General features: G+C 46.9%; 1 long non-coding RNA gene across 1 annotated transcript in view; it reads left to right on the top strand.

Annotated features, from left to right (window-relative positions):
- Positions 1–18,020, top strand: part of LOC111852122 (uncharacterized) — a 42,660-nt gene extending 24,640 nt beyond the window's left edge. The window contains exon 3 of the long non-coding RNA XR_002840163.2: positions 10,957–18,020. This is a non-coding gene — a long non-coding RNA (uncharacterized lncRNA). The remainder of the gene's footprint in view (positions 1–10,956) is intronic.
- The last annotated feature ends 5,933 nt before the right edge of the window (positions 18,021–23,953 follow it).

Here is a 23,953-nt window from a genome sequence, read left to right as displayed (position 1 = left end):
AGCGATTGTCAGTTAGCTACATGAAGCTCCCCTTCTGGGACAAACCTGAACCCCCCAGACTGACCTCCCTCAGGTGAAAACCCTGGTTGTTTGGGAAAGCGTGACGTGAGCCCAGTCCAGTGTCTGCCAAACATCCCACTGATGTGCAGCCCTGGACCAGACGGCCTGTTGAATATTGAAGGCTGGACAGGATAGGCTTTTTGTTTACCCTCTTCCTTGGTGTCTGATGGCTCTGCCCTGGTCTCTCTCGCACAGTGATGATTAACACAACAAAAGGAATATATTCAGCGAGTGCTTCGGAGAGGGGGTGGCCTCTCTCATTAGTGGAAATGTACAAATTGGCCGGCGATCCGCTCTGCCGGGCGGCTGCCGAAATGCCGGCCCTAAATTATTAATCAAAGCGAAAGAAGGGCGAACGGAGAAAATTCCAAACAGCATGGAGCGCTGGAGGTCGCGAGGGACCGGGACGTGGTTAATCTCCATCTTAAAGTTAAGCGCGGATCGCATGAAGAATTCATGGAACGCTACGGCTGATTGTCTTTAGCGAAAAGTCAATCTGGGAATGTGGAATGATTCTCCATGCAAGCGAAATGGTTACGAAAATATTCTAAAAATAAAATCCGGGCAAGCCAAGCAGGGATTTTGATATGTCCGTGACGGGCTTCCAGAGAGCACCAGTGTGTCAGGCAGCATGAAACCAGCACTTAGCCACAGATGTCATGGTCCAGCTGGCTGGTCTTTCGGTGGTTTCGTGGCAGTTGTTGCTTCACAGGGTCACCATGTGATGCACACCAGCCTGACACCGAATTACACTTTGTTCTCATGCCTCATTGGCTAACGGGTGCTAATCCCGCCCACTGCTATCTGCTTGACAAAGTCTCTGTCAACTAACTCATTTCCCAGGTCCATCTTAGGGCCACTTTACACTCCACACCCACAACACATTCACACACATCATGGCCGCTACGCTCATTGTGCCTTCATTCCATGCGTCATTTGTGCACCTAAGCTTGGAATTACCGCTACGCTTACGTGGCGAAGCACCATAACCTAAGAAATAGTTATATGTATAAAGTGTACTTGATTATCTTCTCAGACTACAGACAATTAATACAGTACAGAATTACTAAGTAGGGCTGGTGCGATATTAATATCAACATTGCATGTTACGAACATGCAGTTATCACATTGCAGCTGGGTTGAAATCAAGCTTTCGCATACCTTCACCCTGTACATATAAGGTATTTTCATAACATTATTTCTCAATACAGTTCCGGTATTTAGAAATTTTCGTGATAAAATTCAATAAATTTGGTGCGATAAATTTGGTACAGCATTTATATTATAGGAAAAAAACTTGCAATTTCAAAGATTGTTATTTTTCAAGATTATCTAGTATGTGTTTATAAACTGGTTGAAAGTATACCGCCGCTGCTTTTGCATGAGCTCTGCATGCGTTCTCCGCGTCAGTCAAAATCATTTTCATCCTTGCTGTTTAAATCACTCGTAGAAATATTACAATATTATCGCTAAAATCACATCACAAGATTTGAAGTTTTTCCAATATCATGCAGCCGTAATACAAATTACAAAATACTAACCGCTACAAGATATCTAACAACATACGTTACGACATTCAACATGAGGTAATATAGTGATATGTGGCAGAGCGAAGTACCAATACGGTTTGGAGCAGTGGCTAGAGTGTAAAGAATGCCACACTGATCACAGGATCAGCAACTCAGTAGGAAAACAGTGAGTGCAGAACATTTTATACCAGAACCTCATACAAACAAGAAAGGCCGTAAAGAAGGAGCCGACCAAGACGATTCTATTCTCACTCTACCCTCTTGCGGACTTCACTTTTAATCCTTCAGGTTGACATTAATTACGTGATCGAGTATGAGAAGCCACACTGTTTGTGTAGCAACAACATACGTAAGTATAAGCGTTGTGAGCGTTGAATGTAAACCGGCCCTTTCCCACAGGATGTCCCACCGTGACGGAGGGTCTGCCCCATTGTAGTCACACACTGCTTCACTGAAATCAGTAGCGACTCCGAAAAACGAAGATCCAACTTCAGCTTTGATGGGCAGATCCTGTGCTTCTGAACGTGATCTAGAGATTGCCACCATATTCTGACAGCTTGGGGTTGGTCCAACACAAAAAAAGGCATCTACTTTGATACATTAACTGCAGATATAATCAGCTTAGCTACAATTCATTTATTACTTTTCCCAAAGTCTAATTTCATTCTCATTTCCCCAGAGATTTAAAATTACGTGATGTATTCTCGTCCATATACAGCCTCAGCTACAAGTCTTTAGTTTCTCTATTTGAGTTTCACTGCAATCTGACAAGTTCGGCGTGTGTTACGCACGACTGTCTGTCGCAGGGCAGATCGACGTGGTAGAAATAAAACAAAAATAATGAATTACATATTCATATTATTTGCATGCATTATTAATAGCATTAAGAACATCACCAACATTCCTGCAGTTCCAGCCATGGAGAAGGGTAGCCAAAACAGGCCATCTGGTCACTATATTTTTCCAGCAGATATATGTTCTTGTGTGATCGGATCTGGGGAAAATAACATTCAAGTTTAATAGAAGTGCAGCCATGTGCTGGGGGGGGGCTTGGATGTGTCAAGCCACAGACTTTATTTCTGCGATGAAGGGACACACAGCCAGGACCAATGAGAGAAGTGTGTTTCTACAGGAAGTGTGAAAGCAGGCCTCTCTGCAGGTACATCCTCACAGCGTGTTCAGCAGCCTTCCCAGGATGCCGTTCTTTGTCTCAGCTATCGCGGGTGCGTTTAACACGCCTCTCTAGTGGGCTACGGCACCGACCTTGAGATAGGGGTGGGGAGGCCCACATATCCTGCGGAGTTTTTAAATAAATAATCAGTTTGGTGGCTTGTGGACCCACTTTGGAGTGATACTGTAGAAGCTGGCTGACATTGCACTCGATTCCCTGCTCGGTTTATCTGCGTTTGCCTGTGTGGGATCAAACATACGTTCCTGAAATTGTTTTAGAGGGAATTTATTTTAATAGGCATTCAAGTATTTCAGGTTACTAAATAAAACAATGCTTATCTTATTTGTACATGTTTAACTATTTACAAACATCAGGCATAGTAAATGAGAAATGGGACTTCGTTAAAAAGAATTTAATTTATAGCCATTTGAAGCCTTTCACAATCATGCAGACAATTTATCGTTTTGGCGGCGATGGCCAGATTCCTCCCTAAGACAGTCAGGCTCCTGAAGCTCGTCCGGAGGCTGTCAGGAGAACGGCAGCAGTATCTGTGTCTCTGCGGCACTTCATGAAGTCCAAATAAACAGCTTATCTCCGGCTTGCAGGCCGCCCCCTCATGTCCGCGACACCGGGCTCTGTGTTCCTTACGAGTCCTTACGCTTCCGCGGTTCACGTGGCCGTGATTCTGTCGAGCCGCGTGGCTGGATTTGGAAGCACGCCGCCAATAGGGAGGAATGGGGGGGGGGGACTGATAAATGGCACAGAGGCCTGCCCCAGGGGGGGCGGCAGGACCCAGGCATGGATTTGGTCCATCTGGTACCCGTCATTCTCACCCTCTGAGACTCATTCTACCCTTAGATACTTTTTTTTACATTTTGAACCCTGATAAGGGTGTTAAAGTTAATTATGACCTACAAGTGCATATTTAAAGGATAATGCGAGCTGTCTCTCAGAAGAGAGGTGCGCATCTACCCTGTTACGGTCACTCAACTCAAGCATGCTAAATAGAGTGAATTTGTTTGATTTAAGGAATGAGGGGTTTTCTTCTGTAATTCACATCCAGATCACTGTAGTTCAGGTGGGTCTGATTCTGCATGGGGTTTTTTCATTGTGCTCAGTTACCAACACGAGCTCTTGTATGCTCCATAAAAGCGACCATGGATAGTGGTCAGGGTGGAATGCGTGAAGGCGATCGGACCACCGTGAGATCGACTTCTGATTCCCTGACAAAAACACTTTCGTTTTCAGCATTTGGGAAAGCTAGGTTTGCCTTCCTGGCATCTGGCTCCAGCACAAACTCTGGGTAAAGTATTGGTTGTCCTCAGCAGGGCGTGTCAGTGCGTCCGGCCGACCAGCAGCCTCGGAGGCGGCCCGGCGTGTGCAGACGTGATCCGCGGCAGTCCCGTTATCATGAGAGCACGTCGCTGGGAGGCCTGCGGGGGGGTGGGGGTGGGGGGTAGGCTGCCGCACACAGTCCTCCGGCATCCGGAGAGTTCATTTCCATCGTGTGACTTCTGCTGTGCCTGTAAAAATGAGAGGAAGTGACAGTGGAGAGGCAGAGCTTCCCACTGGACACACGGTGTGGGCAAAAAAAATGTGGAGGAGAGGGTGCAGCCTTTGATCGCAACCATCAGCAGTGTTCAGTGTATGTTATTATTATTATTTATTGAACACCATTAGAGTCTTAAATTATTTAGTTAAATTAGACCATTAGTTATGGTTGTTGCTGTAAAATCACTATTAAGGATGAAGGTGATATGACTTCAGACGCCAGACATTTATGTGTTATTACCTAAAAAGGTCCTGGCGCAGGTTTTCAGGTTTGAATGTTGCCTGCTGAGTTTACCTTCCTGAAACTGTGGCCCTCATCCGTCATGTTGCCGTACAGCCCTTTCCTGGGTTACATCAGATCACGAGCTCTCCGCTGTGTGAGTCACAGTGCTGGTGCCACGGCCACCTCTGCGTTGCATTCATCACGTTTAAAAGCGCGTAAAGATAAGTGTGTAATGACTGACACGAGGGTGCGTCACAGCAATCTCAAGATAAGATCGTGTTTCAGTTCCATAAGATGTCTTAAAGGTGTCAGACATCCCTATGACATGCACCTCTAGTATACATCACATGTACCCAGACTTGAAGATGGCACTGTGTTCCTGAGCCTCCGTCACGAGGGACGGCATTCCGCCGTCAGTGAGTGACCGTGAGGGATCTCGCCGTGAGTTCGTGTGTATAGAGGAGCCCCGGCGGGGCAGAATCAGGGCCGTCAAAACAGGAAATGTCACAGGCGCCTGTTTATGGCGTAAACCTTTCTCACGCTTCCTCTGGGTCGTTTAATCACCGCTCAGTGTCCTGCTTCCACATGTTGGTGCATCCTATGTTCGATGGGGAGGGGCCTCAGTGGAGTTCTTTTTTTAACCAATCACCAAGCAAGAGTAACCAGCATGAAACCTAACTTCTCTCTGCCCATGATTTCTCTCTAAACTTAATTTCTCTCTGCCCATGATTTCTCTCTAAACTTAATTTCTCTCTGCCCATGATTTCTCTCTAAAATTAATTTCTCTTTGCCCACGATTTCTCTCTAAACTTAATTTCTCTCTGCCCATGATTTCTCTCTAAACTTAATTTCTCTCTGCCCATGATTTCTCTCTAAAATTAATTTCTCTTTGCCCATGATTTCTCTCTAAACTTAATTTCTCTCTGCCCATGATTTCTCTCTAAACTTAATTTCTCTCTGCCCATGATTTTTCTCTAAACGTTATTTCTCTCTGCCCATGATTTCACTCTAGACATAATTTCTCTTTGCCCATAATTTCTCTCTACATCTGATTTCTCTCTGCTCAGCTTCAGTGGATGATTAGATGAAAGTGTGACCAGGTCCCACTGTGTGTTACGTCACATCTACACCAATTCAAAATGTGGTGGCTTTTAATATAGTGGTACATTCACTCTGGGGCAGGACATTTTGACCTTCTGACTAGTGCAAGAAGGACCTCCTACCACAAGGGGCAGTGTCTGCCCTGCTGCCCACAACGAGCGGCTGCCCAGCTGCCCAAATGCTCTATTAAAAAGATTAAAATAATTTTAAATATTTACTCTAATGAAATAATATCCATGAAATGTATTTGCACTGATTCTTTGAAAAGAGGTTCATTTAATGAATATATGTCCAAATCTCATTTATCTAAATACAGGAAACAGCAAATAGAAGAATGGCTTTTTGTAGGGGTTAAAGTTGCCTCTTATAGTTGTTTATATATTAAACTGTCTGTCTGACTGTGTTTCTTGATAAGAGGCATAGCAGCATCAAGCTGATAGGGAGCTTGGTGCCGAATCCTGTTGACCCCTGTCATTCTCTCATGGCTGTGACTCATTAGATAATAACAGGCGTTTCATTACATTGTAGCCCTATTCAATTTTAACAGTGTGCTCACACATATCAGTGTATGTGTTATTTGCTATTTGACGCACTTATACTATCTATTTGGATAAAAGTATCTTGCTAAATGAAGTTAAAAGTAAGGAAGACAATGGAAGACTTGTGGGAGTTTTGCTAATTCCAAAGCAAGCTGTATTTTCTCCCACTTCAGCAGTTCGGGTTAAGAGCCCAGGGGCCTGTATTATGAAGCCGGATTTTTTGCTTAGCCAGATAACTTGTCAGATTTAAGGTAGCCCAGTTTAACCTGACTTTATCTTCGTTCACTTATATTTAGCTCAGACTACCTTAAATCTGACTCTTGCTCACCCAAAACTTCAGCTTTGTGATACAGGCCGTAGGTCAAGTTGCCTCCCCTTTCCCAGGCACCACCTGCCGGTCCTGCGCCTATTAGCCTAAAATCGATAGCGGTTTCACATGAACCCTGAGGTATTCAGTCCCTTGTGTTGCATGTGGGGGCGCTACGCTCAGGAAGGCGGGGGGTGTAGGGTGGTGCTCCTTTTCGAGGGCCTTCTGAAGTCAGTGGTGATTCGGCCATCCAGCTGCCTTGCCGTGTTTCAAGCTTTCCCCGCTCATTAAGATGGAAGGAGACGACGTCAGAGCCCCGAGCGTTAATTAGCAGAAACATCCGGCAGAGCGACACAACGGCTACCAGCTGCTATGATTCATACCGGGCACTGACATGCCCTGGCCCGTTAATCACGATGCTCACGCCTTTATACGGGGCGGCCTCTTTCCAGGGCCTAATTACCCAATTTGCTAATTGTTCTAAGCCATTTGAGATAATTCGGGGACGAATGCTGCGTGTGCTGTTTTCCCTCTTTCGTCATCTATTATCGTAAATGAAGATGAAGCTAATTGCTAACGGCACTCTGCATCAGTGGCGCGAGCGCAGCAGAACCCGAGACAGGTACGGACTGCAGGTGCCATTGGCAATTAAAGCATTGGATGCGAGACTGAACATGAGGCACATATGTGATGTGCTGAATCGGGATCCATGGAGCAGTATGCACAGGAAGTGATGCAACTGCAAATGGCTGACCATGCTGCCCTTGGACTTAGCCGCATATCTGAAGTGTGGGACTTTGCTCTGATTGCATGTCTGCTTGCCACATGGCAGCGACTGGCTGTAGGGCCTGGTGTTTAGTTATGCAGGCGATCTCATTGGCTGACCCCATGCTCATGTGGCTTAGCCAATCTCTGCTACCTTGACTTGATGCTCCACCGACTGTCCCAAACAGCCAACGCTCTGACATTTCCTGGAGCCGTGCTGTGGCTCTGATCATCGTCCTGGACTTCAGTTTCGCTTTGACCCAGAACCCTGGGGTCACTCGGAAACGGCTGTCTGGCGGAGGTGGCGAAGCAGCCTAGCCAGACGCGAAATGAGAAGCGGTTTCCCCCCCCCCCCCCCCCCCGCCTGCCCGTTCTCCCATAGTTCTCCCGTAGGTCACCCTTGAAATTGTCTTCCAGCAATTTGCCAATGTTCTTCCTCAGCGTGCTGGACTGGGGGTCAGAGCTCAAGGCCAAAGATAACCTTCTACTGCTAGCTTTCTTTATGAGTTTCTTCTGCTCGGTTTCTAATAGCAGGAAAATAAGGGTCCGCTGTAGTTTGCAACACCTTCTGACACCTTCCCAGATCATGTCTCCAAGGTATCCAGTATCCAGGGGTGACGTGTGTTCAGCACGAGCCGTTAGCATGCTAAGAGTTAGCTCGCCGGCCGCTATTTTGTTTTTCTGGGTGTCCAGCTCAGTTCGACGGGGCCCCATGTGCCGACTTTGGTGCTGCTGTGGCTAATGAGGCAATTAAATCGGGGCATTGCTGTGATACCTCCATGATTGTGTTTCATGTCTAAAAGGGATGTTTTCGCGGTGCCATCCAGAAGGACGGGGCTCTGGCGCTGTGTTTTGTGGATGTGATACCGAGTGTATATTTAGTACAGATAATTAGCCAGTAATTGGACCGGCTCAGGCAGCAGAATGTGCAGGACTGAGTAGCCACCGGATAGGTGGCAAGATGGGGGGGGGGGGGGGGGTGGTGTGGTGAGCTTCACAGAGCCGTCACTGGTCAAATTCAGCCTCTCTTCCTGTTGCTGTTACCAACACTGGACCATGTTGGAGGGGCAGTGTGTGTTCACTGCAGAAGCGTCACCCTGAACTGGAACAATTTAGGCGATTGTCCCTGAATTACATCGTACATTGTGCTTTAATTGTATCATCAAAGCCGTCTTTTGAATCTGAATTCAAAGGAGAAAAAGCCACAACTTGAAACACGGTCACACCAGGTTTGATAGCAGGTAGTGTAAGAAATGTAAAGATTGTTTTTAGCATTATAATAAAACATATCACAGATGTGTTCTAATGTTCACATTTAGCATGTAACGCATTTTCAGTGTCCGGGTGATAATGACCCCCAATGATGACAAACGCAACGCATCGTGAATCCTGGGTCTGAATGTGAAAGCCTAATGCTAGCTGCAGATTAACTTAACCCCAGATATGTGCGGTTTATAGCTAGTGGCTCCATGCTAACCGCTGTGAAACAAACAAGGAGGGAACTGGCAGCCATCTTGAGGAAGAGCCCCTGACTGCATATACGGGCCTTGGGGAGCCATTTGACGGCCAGCTGAGGGGGAGGGGGGGGCTTTCTCAGGGAGAGGGGGTTATGAATCCAACGCTAAAATGGTTGCTTAATTTAGTCAGAGTAGGACGTGGGTGATCTGTGAGCTATGAGAGGTGTGTTAATGACAAATAATTCTTCCAGTTGTCTATCATACAGCTGATCATTCAATACAAGGTCACAGAGGTTATTTAAACTGTCCAGGAAATACAGATCCAGTGGAATGAGATCCAGTGGAAACAGATCCAGTGAGGAAATGAGAACTAATGTGACAGTTCTCTATGGTGTCTACTTCTTCCAGTAATGTAAAACTATGGTTCTAAGCAAACAGGTTAAAAACAATGTGTCTTAACAGGCCATTGATCCAGTCAGATTTAATTTAATTCTGCAAGTTCATTGTCTGCTTATTTTTGATCCTTCGACAGATGTTTTTTGTTTAAAGTCACTTCTTTCATTACCGAGTTCGTCAAGCAGACAAAGGTCTCAGGCACTTGTGTATAATCAGAATCACGTGGCAGGAGATGACTGAATGGACACAGATGTGATTAATCTGCTCTTTATGTAGAACTTTCCCCTGCTGGACCAACACTGTCAGCTCTCTCTCTGACTCTTCTCGGAATGAATCGTGACCTTGGCTGTGGGAGACCCTGAGGATAATGCACACCTCTGCTGGTCCAAAAGCCCTCGCCATGGCATCCTGTTGCTTAGCGACGGGGCTTCCATTCTCTGAAGCCAGGGCGGATTATAGCGGGATGGATGTGGTTTGATGTTCGTACAGAAAGCCATTTAAGGGCATACAGCCATAAATTGGGTCCCAGTCAGATTGCTTGTGAGTACGATTGTTTGCCTGAGTTTACCAATTAGCTGGATGTGGGCATCTAGCAGCAAATGGGAGGGCATCTAGAAGATGAATGGCCATAACAAGCAGCCAGATGGGGGCATCTAGAAGCCGAAGGGGGGTATCTAGAAACCAAACAGGGGTATCAAGCAGCCAAATGGAGGCATTTAGAAACCAAATAGGGGTATCAGGTACCCAAATGGGGGTATCAGGTGCCCAAATGGGGGATTCTAGCAGCAGAATTAGGGTATCTAGCAGCGAAACAGGGGTATCTAGCTGGGGGAACTCACTATGACCACATAAAAGCCAGGAGGGAGGGTCAATGGGCGTGAACATCTGCTTTGCGGCGTTTGGCTGACGCCTGAGGTCCTCAGCCTGGTCAGGTGACCGTCCCGTCTGGGCTGTCTCTCACGCCAGCAAAAAGGAAAAAAAAAAACACTGTAGCTCGCGATCAGCTTCCCCCTCAATGGTACATTTTACACCCTCACATGGCAAATATGGGAAAGGTGTATAAACATCTGAACTATGAATTATTTGATGAGTCCTGGCCAGTGGAAATGAGACCGATTCCATATGTTGGGGCCAGTAAACGTGTATGTTCAGGTCCATGGAGAAGCAGATCAGTTTCTTTATTTTTTTATGAACTGATTCGTCCGCTAGCTGTCCACTTTCATCACAGACTAAATCCTCCTTCCAGTCCTGTTGCAGAGCCAGAAACAGGTTATACTGGGCGGATAAAAAAACACACACATTTATTTCAGAGAAGCTGGTAGATACTCAGATTCCGACCCCCTGGGACGGCCGTTATGAGAATGAGTCAATATCATTTCAAAACCAATAAAGAAAAGGAGGGTTTTTTATTACCGTAGGAAGTTATTACCAAACTTGCTTGATCCTTTAAGACCCAAACGTAATTAGATCTGAGGTAAAATATGATTAAGAGGATTGGTTTCACTGGAACGGTTAATGAAGGGTTACAATTGAAATGTCTATGGTAAATATTCTGTTTTGAGTTAGTTTTAACTGTCCGTATTAGTCATTAATGCAGGTTGTGCAAATTTCAGCCATTGCGTGTCATGTGATGTTTTATTATCTATTATGTGCTGGTGACTGTGCATCTCAAGGGATTCGAACCGGCGTCCGGAGTAGGATATGACCTCCTCTGCCCCGGCACCTCAGCTCCAGTGAGCAGACTTGTCCAGAAAAATAATGACCTAAGTCTGCGTGCCACTGTTGTTTTGAATTGCTGTGGGTGACGTTGCTGTCTAAAATTATCCTCGCTCAAAATCCCCTCTCTGGTGTTTACAGGTCACCACACACCCAGTACGACAGGTGACCTGTGGCTGTCACCGGGAAAGAGGTCCGTGTCGTCCCTGCGAAGAGGCTTATATGTGAAGACCCGCTTTGTGGCAGCAATTGCAAGCGTCAACCATCTGGGTCACTTAGGGTGTGCAGGTGCCGACTTGCATAAATAAAGTCGTGTTAATATTAATAATAACCGATAGACATTGTTAGAAGATCAAAGTCCTCCAGATATGATAGTTCCACTTGGAAACTCCCCACAACGGTTGCCCTTGGAGATCGGGGTCACATTTCTACATGTCCTGTCCCTTAATGGTGGCCCCTGGGAACCCTCTTTTCAGCCAGGTGACGTAATGCATTTTTACAGACATCCTGTGATGCCTTTTGCCTTATTCACGTACTGTGGCACCAACGGGCAAAGCTTGAACCACAAGCTGCTTGCCGTTTGGGTATCTCTCAGACATACGCTCGGAGAGGCCCCCTGTTGGATACAAACAGTCCCTACACTAAATATGAAAAAGGCACATTCCTTATATAGGGGACGCTGAAGGGACATGTTCAGCTAGCTATGATCTTCTGGCTCTGCTACCTAATGGCAGTGGGGGACTGAAATGACTTTTTGGGTCAGGCCCTTGAAAAAACAAGCCCACCCCTGACTGCAGATTACAGATGTGGGCTGAGACCCACTAACATCCAGACCCCCCCTGCCATTTTTTCCCAGTGGGCTTTGATAAAAATTTTACTTTTATGTTTGTGGCTCCATTAATTATCTTTATTGGCTTGGCTATAGCATATCACACCATGGGACATATGTTAATCTCATATGCCTGACAGATGACTGTTAATTTGATGACCGTATGACACAAGGCACTGGTTTAAAGTCACGTGTGCCGTTAATTTCCGTTTCCTGGAAGAGTATCGGTAACTCACACAGCAGCCTGTTACACAGATGCCTCAGGCAGTGACCTCTTTTTATTTTTAAATATGAAACTAATCGAAAAACGGTCACCCTGATTATTATTAATATTTCATGGGTCTGGAGCCATTGAAATTATTTCCCTGTTTTTAGTAACCAATTGGGACTGCAGTGATCCTCAGAGATACATCCTGGATGGGACAGAAGGGCACACACACGTGCGTGCACACACACACACACACACACACACACACATACACAGACCTATACTCATAACTTTGTGGGGACTCTCCATTCATTTCTATGGGCAAAACCCTAATCCCAATAATGACAACCTTAACCCCAACCCAGCCATAACCTTAACCATAAGTAACCTAACGAAATATAAGTCTTTTGGCTTTTTTAGTTTTTTGGTTGCAGTCACAAATTCTTGTAAAATTGAATTTCCCCTTGTGGAGACTGAAAAAAATGTCTGCACAACATCAAAATAACAGGTCTTTTTTATCACATTGTGGGGACCTTTGGTCTCCACAATATATTGTATATATCTGGATCCCCCCCCCCCCCCCCCCCAGACACACACACACAGCTTTTTGTGCTTTTTGGGACTCATGTTTCAGTGCATCCCCAATCCCAAACCAACCCAACAGAGGAACCACATTCACCTGAAAGGTTACCACAGACTCCACCAGATGAAGCTCAGACAAATCCTAGAAGTTGTAGAAGATGGCAGTAAACCCTCAACGAAAAGCACAACCTCTACAAACGCAGGATGAAGCCAGCACTGTGACGGGGCCTTCAGCGGCTCGAGGGTCTGCATGTGCCGACGGCTTCGTCCACGCGATTGTGGGGGACATTTCGCAGGATGTGACCTCAGTTGAGTTCCATGTGCTCAGCACATGAGGACCGTAAACGTTAAGGACGCGGAGAGCCTGTGTCACCACAAGAGAGAGAAGTCACATGAGTTCACGGGGGCCATGATTTGTTCCCTGTGAGTTTTCTGATTGTTAATCGTACAGTGTAGCTAACTAAACGATGACAAATAAGGCAAGACTTCACACTCTCCGTTCTCTGGATCAGTACCCAGTTTCAACTCAGCAGACCTGCCTTCTAGACACTCTTGTCTTTGAGCTTCTTCCCACAGCTTAATTGCACAGGGAAGTTTCCAGAATCTAAATTAAGGGTCGGGGAGGAGTGGGGGTGGGGGTGTGGGTAACTCCAGTTCCAACATTTACTTTATCTCTGGGCTTCCTAAGGGCTTCAAACAATGAGATGCAAAGTTTTTTTTAAAGCCTTCCAAATACGCTGTGGGGAGCTGGAGCGCGCTCAGTAAGGCTGTGGCCCTGAGGCCTGTGTGTCTGGAGTAAACATTATCCTGCGTATGAAAATGAAATGAACGCTGGAAATGAACGCATACGAACCACACATGCACCAAACATCGAACGTGACATAAAATGGAGGGTAGGCTTCTCCCATGGCCGCAAAAAGCAGAGTATACGTTCATCAGGGAGTCGCAGTCACAGCTACACTCAGAAGCACTGAGTGCCCCCCCAGTGCATTGCCAAATACTGCATAAAAATGCAGTAAATAAATAGTTAATGTCTGTTTAGATATGATATGAAGGTTTACGTCTCTTATGAAGATGCCAGAAAATCTGTAAGTTTGGAGAGTAGGAAGACAGGAAAGATCTCTGGAACTCCGGACTGAAACATGAACTCCATTACCCCATGTAATTCCAGGGCATGGAGTGCAGTATCCTTGCGGTATTCCAGTGTACACCACAGTCCAAAGGCCAACTAACTATCTATCTGTCCATCCGTCCATCTGCCCATATGTCTGTCTGTCCATCCGCTTGCCCTCCCTTCTGCTCATTTGTCCAATCTTCAGTTCTCCGGTCCATTCAACTGTTTGTCTGTCCATCCATTCTTCCACCCATTCATTCATCCATCTTCCATCTATCCTCCCATATGTCCATCCACCCATCCATCTATCCTCTCATCTGTCCATCCACCTGTCCATCCATTCATTCTTCTCATCTCTCCATCCAGCTTTCCATCCATCCACCTACCCGTCCATCTTTCCTCCCATCAGTTGATCCACCCTTCCATCCAACCACCATCTGTCCATTCACCTGTCCATCCATCCACCTATCCATCTATCCTTCCATCTGTCCATCTCCCCATCTGTCCATCCACCCCTCCACCGACCAGTCTGTCCCCCTTACCCCCCATCCATCTTTCCTCCCGGGTCTCTACCTCCCCCTTTCTCTGCCTTGGCAGAACCCGTCTGGCAGCTGTCCCACTTAAGCAGCAGGCACTCTCCTCTTCCAGATGGACGCTCCTGTTGTCCATCTATCTCTTTTGGACACACTTTAGATTTTATTTGATTACATGATTCCATTTTTTACTTACTCTGATATTGTCTGCTCCAAATTTGAAATAAGGATTAATAAAACACTAACAATGGAATTCAGGGTGGCAACATATTTAATTAAAATGGACTTTTAATCTTATGCAGACTTGCAGAAATAATATATATACTTGGCTTGTTAATTTTAAGAGATTACTATAAATGTATAGAATAACCCCAGTACCGGAAATGTGTTTATGAATGGATGGATATCTAGAATTTTACGAGGCTGGAAAAACATCTGGGGAAAGTGAATGGTGTGTATCAGTGACGGGAGCAGAATGTGGGAAAGGCACCTCTATAGCGCCCCCATGTGGCGTGAAGCCCTAGGCCGGGAAGGGGCTGCATCTGAGTTTCTTTGAGTTCCTTTAGCTTGATCTCTGCCTTTGGGGCAGAAGCAGACACCACATGTCTGGCGTTGCCTCTCCTACGCTGTGTTAAAGAGACTCGGACTTGTTGATGCTGCGGGCGCGATGTGGTGCTTCTGGTTCTGATTCCGGTGCCCGTTGGAGTTCCTGCCTATGAATGTGTCCCAGGCGTCAGTGTGGAGTCACTCTGACATTACTGTCCCAGTCACCCCACCGGCCTGCCTGCCAATGAGGGGGTCGACGAGATGATTGGCCAGCTGACAAGGGCTAGACGTGGCCCCCACCCCGAGCCATGGTGCCATCTGGAGGGGCCGCATGCCAGTCTAGCAGGGGTGCCTGGGGGGCAGGGGGGTCCCACCTGTGTTCCACTATTCAGTGAGGAGGGAAGGGGATGTATTGTCCTTATAGGCCCCCCATCCCCCCCCCCCCCCCAGCCTGTGTGTGAGCCTCTGCTGTGTGTCTCGGGGACATTCCAGTGGACATTTTCATGTGGGGGGAGGGGCATCACTGCTGACCTTTATATTTACATTTATTTACAGAAATGGATGTCTCAGGTATGGGTGGAAATGCTGTTCACCTCTGATACATGTCTGTGTGGAGGAGCATTAACCATTATGATGATGATGATGATGATGATCATCATCATCATCATAAAACCCACTGGCTGCCAGGAGCAGGTACGGCATGAGGTTAGGCTGATGATGGTGATGATGAGGATGATAAAGGTCAATCCCCAATTGGACACACGTTTGTACTTCAGCACTTTGTGCCCCTTCAGCTGTTGCACGGTGTTGCTGAGTGAGGTTTGCAGGCCTCCAGAGCCTCCTGCTCTCTGTTGGGTTTTAGCTTCCTGGACAGTTAGTGGTGGAAAAACCACACGACATGCTGAGAAAAGATCACACGTGAGTGTTCATTCCCGCCACACTATTAAGTTTAACACCATATTTCCTGGACGCTGGATTAATGTGAGCCTGTGATTTACATTGTGAGTCAGCCAGACCCTGGAAACCAGTAGCTTTAACTGGGAAGGTCCACTTTGCCCTTGATTTATTTTTCTATTATGCTTCAAATCCTTCAGCAAAGGCTTCCATAATTAGCTTCCATATTAGCTTAAGGAAATCCTCCGGCTGAAACGTCGGTCCCGTCTCCGTAGTTCACACAGCGGGGCTTAACTTCTACGCGCCGGGAATGGGGGGGGGGGGAGACGGAGGGATAGAGGTAATAAACCGCGCCCCCCCGGCATACGCCAGCCCAAGCTATCGGTGGTGGGGAGGACGGCTCGGCGGGCCCAGGTCATTACCGCTAATCGGGCTTCAGCTGAAGACCTGCAGCTTCGAGCGTGTTGGGAATAGGATGCACGGAGGATGCTCGTTCACAGCTGAGACGTTTATCTCCCAAGTGCCGGTAGCCCTGATTAATGGAGTTGGGGGGGGTTCTTCCCAGTCTGGGGGGGTGGGCGGAGATGGGGAGGTCAGCTCGAAGCTGAATGTGTCCCATGAACCGCAGTGTTTCCTCAGAGCGTCGTTCTACTTCATCTCTGACTATGCTGCCTTTCCTGTTTGCTCTCACCATACTGCACAGACAGCTGTTAGCAGCTGGATCATTAAGTCATTTCCAACAGCCTGTGAAACAGGAATAGCCAATCGTCATGGAAAATGATTCGTTATAGAGCTGATATTAAAACTGTATACATGGTAATGGATAAATGGATGACAGAAGAATGGATAGATGGATATCATTAAAAAGATATTGTGATTTCATCTGAAAGTTACACAAATAACATAGATAGGAGTCACAGTTGCATGTTTTTGAATATTAGAAAGAAATCTCAGGAGAGCATGAGGAGTCAGAGAGAGAGCCACAGGTCCAGATTGGGTCCACAGTGACATCTCACCATGCTTTAAGGACATCACACTTGTTACTGAATATGGATCTTCTCTCATTTCAGTGAAGCATATTTCAAAGTACTGTGTCTATAGCAGTGTAGAGATCAGAGCTGCTTTGGATATTAATAAGAGACTGAAGGAAGATCTGGATCTTAATGCATTTTTTTTTTATTCCTTCGAGTGCAACAGGTGCAAACGTGTGACAAACACACCTTCAGTGAGCTGCTTCTTGCAGCTGTTCAGGGTAGGTAAGACGACACGGTAAGAGTAAAATACACTGATGCATCAAATACATACTTCTTCACATACTTCATGCAACATGTTATATATTTATTTATATACACTCCTGGACCAAAAAGATGGGTCAAACCCAAAACTGCAAAATATCAAACTTTCAATGGTCTTAACAACAGATCATTGGTCAGATAATTCGCAAGAAAAACAGAATGCACTCCTGAGACCTGTGGCTCCGTTTGGTGGCTAAGGCTCGCCGCTGCAGTGAACTGCTGTGGAAAAGGCAGGAAACTGGGAAATTCACATGGTCTTCTTGCACGCAATAATGAAACCATGAAGAGATTCAAATGTTTGATAAAAAAAAACAATTCAAAACAAAACGTAAAATCTCTTCCGGCTATTTGCTGATTGAGGCTAATAAAAGAGCAATATTTAGAAATTTTGGGTATGACCCACTTTTTTTGTGCAGCAGTGTATACACACACACACACACACACACACGCACGCACGCACACACACACACACACACACACACACGCACACACACGCCATATACGCACTTTACAAAAACACTAACATGTAAACCTGGTAATTGCAGTGATTGTATTTCCTTAATTGCATGATTATGAATGTAGCCAGTTTACAAACATGACCTGTGCCTCCTATATGCTAAAAGCCTCTTAACGTGACGTCCATTGACGATCGTCCTCTTCCTCCACTCTCTACTGACTCTGAAATGGCAGATCATGCATTTTCTTGCTCCTAACAGGGCTGTTTCATGCACGTTTCACATAGTGAAGTGCACGCCAAACCATTCATGCAGAGGGTTGAGTGGCTCACAGAGAAAGAGCCCCCCCCCCCAACACGGGTCACTTTATTATTATTATTTAACCATTTACTGTTAGTCACTACATTTATATTGCCTCATTATGCTGACTTTGTTCTCTATACTATGTACATAAACCCTTTCGTATGTTTATAAATCCTTATGTATGTATGAATATAAAGCCTTGTGTCGAGCCCCCATGTTTTTGCATTATAAGCCCTTGTCACTGGTTGCTTATATGTTGCACTGGGATCATGGAGGAACATTATTTCATGCCACTGTATGCCTTTATATGGACAGTACAACAATAAAGTGTCCATTATTATTATTGCTGTTGTTGCTGTTGTGACTCACTGCTTGTATGCTGCATTATGTCATGCCACTGTATACCTGTATATGGATGGTATGATAATAAAGCTCACTTGACTAGATTTAATAAGTTTGTTCTTGAAGAATCAATGTTTACGTTGATCTGTCATTCTTCAGCTTCTATTCTGAGAATTAATATGTTATTGCTCAGGTGAGCTTGTTGGGTCAGGAAAAGTTCCAGCATCACACTAATATAAAGAAAGGAGAATCTGTCTATAACAAGAAAGAAAAATTAGTCAATAATTACTGTGATGAATCAAGCCTGCTTTGGTCTGCACCATCTGTCTGTCAAGGAAGATGAAGTAAACATCTCTGTGGCGATAAGATCCTTTGAAGGACAGTTTATTGTCACAGACACATCCTCTGTTCACGAAGACACTGTGAGCCAACCTCAAATAAATTGCGTTGCTAAGTCACAAGAGAAATGATCCTGTGTCTGTTCATTGAAGATCTCCTTCACCGGTAGACTGGGGACTTCAGAAAGACAAATGACAACATGTGACTTTCATTTCCTGTTCACTGGTGCAGGAGAGGAAAGCTTGGGAGCCAGGGATTTTTCTGTTTAAATGAAGGGAGGAATGTTTCAAACTGAAACAATATGGTGAAAACACATCGACATTTAAAGAAAATGATCTATATGAGTACTATAAGCCTAGTCTGGCTAGAGCCATTGAATACGACAAGGGTGAGCATCCTTCCTTGTTAGTTCCAGGGTCGTTCGCATGAGTCCAGGCAGGCTGTTGACGTGAACAAAAATAGACTTGTGTACCTGACGCTGTGCCCCCGTGACCTCAGTGGGACAAGCGGTTGCTGGAAGTTGTTGGATAGATGGCCAAGATACTTTAGACCCTCAGAACTAGGGTAACGACCACTGGAACACAAATCATCAAACAGAAAGGCGCTACAGCAGATGCACTGACTCCTCACTGGCTGGCTTACAGCCTCACTGGCTGGCTTACAGCTTCACTGGCTGGCTTACAGGTGATATATAGGTACAGGCAGGGTCCAACGGGGTATTAAGGTGTCCAGTGGGATGCAGCGCGGTCCAGTGAGGTATGGAGGAGTCCGAAGGCGGGTGGCATGGTCAGCTTCCGTTCAGTCATTGATGATGCTCAGACCAACCCGTTTCACTGCATGCTTCTCGCGGTCTGCTCCAAGCCCCCGGCCACACCCCTCGGAGAGCTTCTCACAGCGCAGTGCTCAATGCTGACGGAAAGGGAGGGGAGCGGAGTCCCAGACCTGGAGAGGCTGCTCACTGGACTCTGCACAGAAATGCCAGCGTCTCGCTGAACAAGCACGTGTCACTGGCCACGTTGGGGAGGCACGAGGGCATCGAGGAACACGGCCGTGAGCTAAGCATGGAGGGTGGGGCTTTCCAGTGCCGAGGCCCCGTCTATAAATAACTAATCTGCTACGTAAATAGGGAGGAGAAGGGGGCTTCCTGTCCTGAGTTTCTAATTAAAAGGGGTCCCAGAGGGCCTCTCTATCTAACTGTTTGGAGCATGTTGATGAGAGGTGGGTAATTCTGCTGGGAGAAGGCTTGTGTCAGTGGGGGGGGGGGGGGGGGGGTGGTCGTCGAGGAATCGGCGAAGAGCACACGTCTGAGCCGCTAATCGCGCCAATCAGCCGAAACCGCCTCAGTCCATATTTAATTACAAAATGCATAAAATCCCACTTTCTCACTTTAATTATTTTAATTGTTACATCGGCGTCTCCTGTTTGAACGTTTACGTGATTCGAAGGTTTTGATTTTGCTAATTTTGTTACAATTACCATGCGATTCACATGAGACAAAGAAAGAGAAAAATCACATCCACCCTCTCCCAGGAAGCACTGGACACCGTGGTTGGGACCGCAGTATAAAATACATATATATATATAACAGTACATATTTTACTATTAAGATAAAAAAGAGGCTGATTAATATCGGTATTAATATTTAAAAAGATATTAATACTGAATTTTTTATTTGCAGTGAATGAATCCTAGGTAGTGGTGGCTTTCCTTCTGGAACATTCTCCAGATTAGTGCACGCCTGCTAAAAGCAGCCAAACCAACATGACCCCCTCGCCCCCGAAACGTTTTATATCGCCCGTGTGTGGCGGCCTTGCCCAGCTATCCGCCTTTCCAGAAGGTTCCACTTTTGCCTCGCTTAGCCTTCAAAGCTGCTCTCAGCAGCTGCAGCATTACCGTATGAAAGCGCAGAGAAATTGGGGGGGGGGGGGGGGGGTTTGCAGTGTCGTCTCCCTTACAGTTAGGTTTTACAGGCATGACTTTGGGATGGATTCCAGTGGCAGAGAGCTAGACTGGAGTGGGCTGTGAGGGACGGACTGGGGTGGGGTGTGGGGGTGTAAATGTGCTCACAAAGGCTGCATTCTGTTTAATTCCCCTGAAACAGACCCTAAGCACGTGCCGTGTCCTTGGTGACAGTGTCACATTGGTGGCAGTCGCAATGAGGGCTTCTCCATGATAAAGACCTTGAACACCGCATCAAAGGGGCCATTTTTGATTCATACGTCCCTCTGATAATAAAAAAAAACAGTTTTCGCCAAGGAATGACGTCCACTGTGCAAGCATAATTATGTTATTCAGAGATCTGCCTTTAATTTGCCATAATGCCTATCTGTTTCACATAAAGAAAAAAAAAAACCACCACTTTTGCGTTTGCATAAAGAGGGTCTTTGAAATCAGTTTAATTTATGTTCCCGTCCCACTCCCACTCTCAGATGACCAACGACCTCTTCGCTCCATTCCCATAAAATGCCATCATGCATCAGCTCGACCAATCAAAAGGAGCCTCTCACACAAGGTCTTTGTCGGGGAGCTCATCTAAATTGGGCTGACTTACTCTACACAAACGTGACATGTAGAGTCATAAATATGCAGCCCCCGCCTAATATCATTCATATGTGACTCCGTATGGGAGTAAATCATGCCCCCTCGGTTCCCATTACCTTTGTAGCCCATAAACCTCCCGTTCTCTTATGTTAGCAACATTAGCAGCACCGTATAAACTTTGGAGCGTGCAGGGTGGCCAATCAGTGACAGTTTTACATCCTCCACTCTCCGGCTCGACCCCTCGCCCCCCTCAGCTGGACAGCGAGGTTCTTCTCTGCAGGAAAAGCACCCTGCCTGTGGGCCTCTCAGCTTCACTGGCGAGCGAGAGCAGCGGGGAGCGAGGGCCCAGCGGCAGGGACCCGCTCTGAAAGCCGTCCAGCGGCCGCCTGCTTGACAGAGCCACAGGCCCTGGGCTCGCTGACGCCGCTCTTGTGGAAGTGCTATGTCAGCGCGTCCGCTTCCACCCTGATGTAAGAATGTTTCCCACTGAGAAGAAATCTGACAGGACCCAGTGAGCCTGCATGCAGCCCAGAGATAAATTGGTCCGATAGACAGCCAAGAGCTGCATAGATGCCCGCTACAAATGTACTTCAGTTATTTCCTCTATTGGTGTTACTAGGTGAAAATCATTTTCAGGGGGAAAAAAAGGGACTAATTGCATCATGAGTGACAGGCACTGTGAGGCACCGCTACCATGGCAACGGTCAGAAAACGACAGCGGAGGCTGAGCGGATGAGGGGAGTGGCAGATGGAGCTTCCATTTGTGGGGTTCTGCCGTCTTGGGGACGCGGGGGGGCTCGACGCGGCCTTCGCACCACGGCTGGATGCCGCTGTGAGGATCGGCTTGGTCAGAGCGGAGGACAGGAACGTGTGGCGTGGGGACGCGGTGCAGGAAAGGGGGGACCCCCTTTTTCAGGGTTACTGGGACTGGGCTGGAGTGAGGTGAAGCGGAAAAGCGACAAAGCAGAAAAACGAGGGGAGAGTGAAAAAAAAGTTGACTTGGCTTTGGGCATCTGGGCCAACCAGCAGATTCACAGACACCGGGACACCGGGACATGGTCAGACTTATTGGGGTGTAGGTGGGTGTAGGTGGGTGTGGGTGGGTGGGGGGGCAATTGATAAATGGATTGAATACTGTCACCTCAAATGGTTGTCAGAATCCTGCCCTGTCATTTCCCTGCCCGGCCAGCAGGTGTCACTGGTCACCCCTTTCCTAGCGCTTGAGTCTTTATGAATTGACCCACACCTGCTTCTTATTGCCCCTAGTCTTTAGTGTGTGGTTGATTTTAATTGGCCCACACCTGTGCCTCGTCTGTATATATATATATATATATATATGTGTCTGTCCTTGCGCTTGTTCCTCAGTTGGTTCATGTTTTTGTGCCTGTTGTTGCCCTGTGTTTGCTGTGTTGTTACTATGGTCGTTTCCTGCCTTAGTTTTTGTTGGCTACCTGCTATGTTTTTGACCCCTTGTTGCTGCTTTTGTTTCTGTAGAAAAAGCCCCTCTTTATGAGCCACATTGTGGATCATCCCCCCACCTGGGAACCACCCGTCACTCTATCCCAGAGTCTTAAATGTCTAATTTACAGATTAACTGTGGAAAGAGCAAAAACAAATGCACTCAGAACTGGTCTGGAGGAGAAAAACACAGCAGAGCCACTCAAATACTGATAATGACTCACAGGAAAGAAGCAAATGTCCCCCCCCCCCCCCCCCCCCCCCCCAGTGTTTATCCTGTTAAAGAGTGAACGGGGGAGAGCCCAAGCCTCAGGAAGAGCACTGTAAGCATAAGGCAGGCTGAGTCTCTCATGCGTATGACAGAGGGACGACACCACCCCCCCACGCCAAGATCCCCCAGCTTGTGGAAAGTAAGTCTGGGCCTTCGTGACTGCTCACCTTGATCGAAACCAGAGAGCGGTCTGGGAGCACGTGTGGTTCCTTAAAGAGGGGCGCGTCTGAGCAGCAGCGCGGGGGGTTGGCGGTGGCCCAGGGGTGCGGGGAATTCCCCTTTGAAGTTGACTTAAACTCGGCTTCTCCGGGCCGGTTCTGGGCTCCGGCTGTTTGCCGCCGCTGGAGCGTGTCACCGCGCGCAGGCGGCCTTACGCACAAAGGCGCCGCGTTCTTTACCTCAGGACCTTTTCATGTGGTTAAATGTGTGTGTTCAGGACTGAAACCCAGCGGGGTTAAAAATGTGCTGCTTAAATACTATACCTCCTTAGGAAAATGCCTTCTGTCATTTGCCCAATGCACAGGGCCTTTCCAATCAATCCAAAACTTTAACAATACACATAAAATGATTGAAGTTTTTCTGAGGTCACCAAACATTTAAAATTAATGGGAAAAAAAATCTGATTAGTCCTCATTAGAGGTGAATTCCCTATTGAAACATTACACTGTGTGTCCCGGAGGTGATCAGGGTACAAGATGGGGGGGCTGGATGTCAGTCCAGCACATTTTAGACAATCCTCAATGGAGATGGATGGATTTCTTTTTTCCCCACTGAGAGAGTTTAATTCACCTGAAGCCACTCAGCCCTGTAAATGCTAGCTAATGTGCACCATTTCAAGTCTCATTTTACCGATCTTAATTATTCTTTTCTACCGGCATCTCAAGCCTGCCTTGTGAGGATCCTTGTGTTTAATCACATCCATTCCAAGAACGGAAACAAACCCTCACACCAGGCTACATCAGGCCTGCTCTGGCCAATCAGAGCCGATGTTAGCCGGTTCCCCTTCATGGCCAATCAGAGCCGGTGTTAGCCGGTTCCTCTTCATGGCCAATCGGGGCCGGTTTTAGCCAGTTCCCCTTCATGGCCAATCAGAGCCGATGTTAGCCGGTTCCCCTTCATGGCCAATCAGAGCCAGTGTTAGCCGGTTCCCCTTCATGGCCAATCAGAGCCAGTGTTAGCCGGTTCCTCTTCATGGCCAATCGGGGCCGATGTTAGCCGGTTCCCCTTCATGGCCAATCAGAGCCGATGTTAGCCGGTTCCCCTTCATGGCCAATCAGAGCCAGTGTTAGCCGGTTCCCCTTCATGCTGCGCCGAGCCCCTGGTCTCCACAGCGCCTCCTTCACATAACTCCCATTTCTGAGGGGCTCGTCTGCCCACATTCTGGTTGTAAAGACAGAACCTCAACTCCTTGGTCATTAAACCCACTAA

This window comes from Paramormyrops kingsleyae, chromosome 23 (genome assembly GCF_048594095.1).
Source record: "Paramormyrops kingsleyae isolate MSU_618 chromosome 23, PKINGS_0.4, whole genome shotgun sequence".
In the NCBI taxonomy this organism is placed as follows: Eukaryota; Metazoa; Chordata; class Actinopteri; order Osteoglossiformes; family Mormyridae; genus Paramormyrops; species Paramormyrops kingsleyae.
Note: the sequence above shows the minus strand (reverse complement) of the source record. Positions and strands in the feature narration are given on the sequence as shown.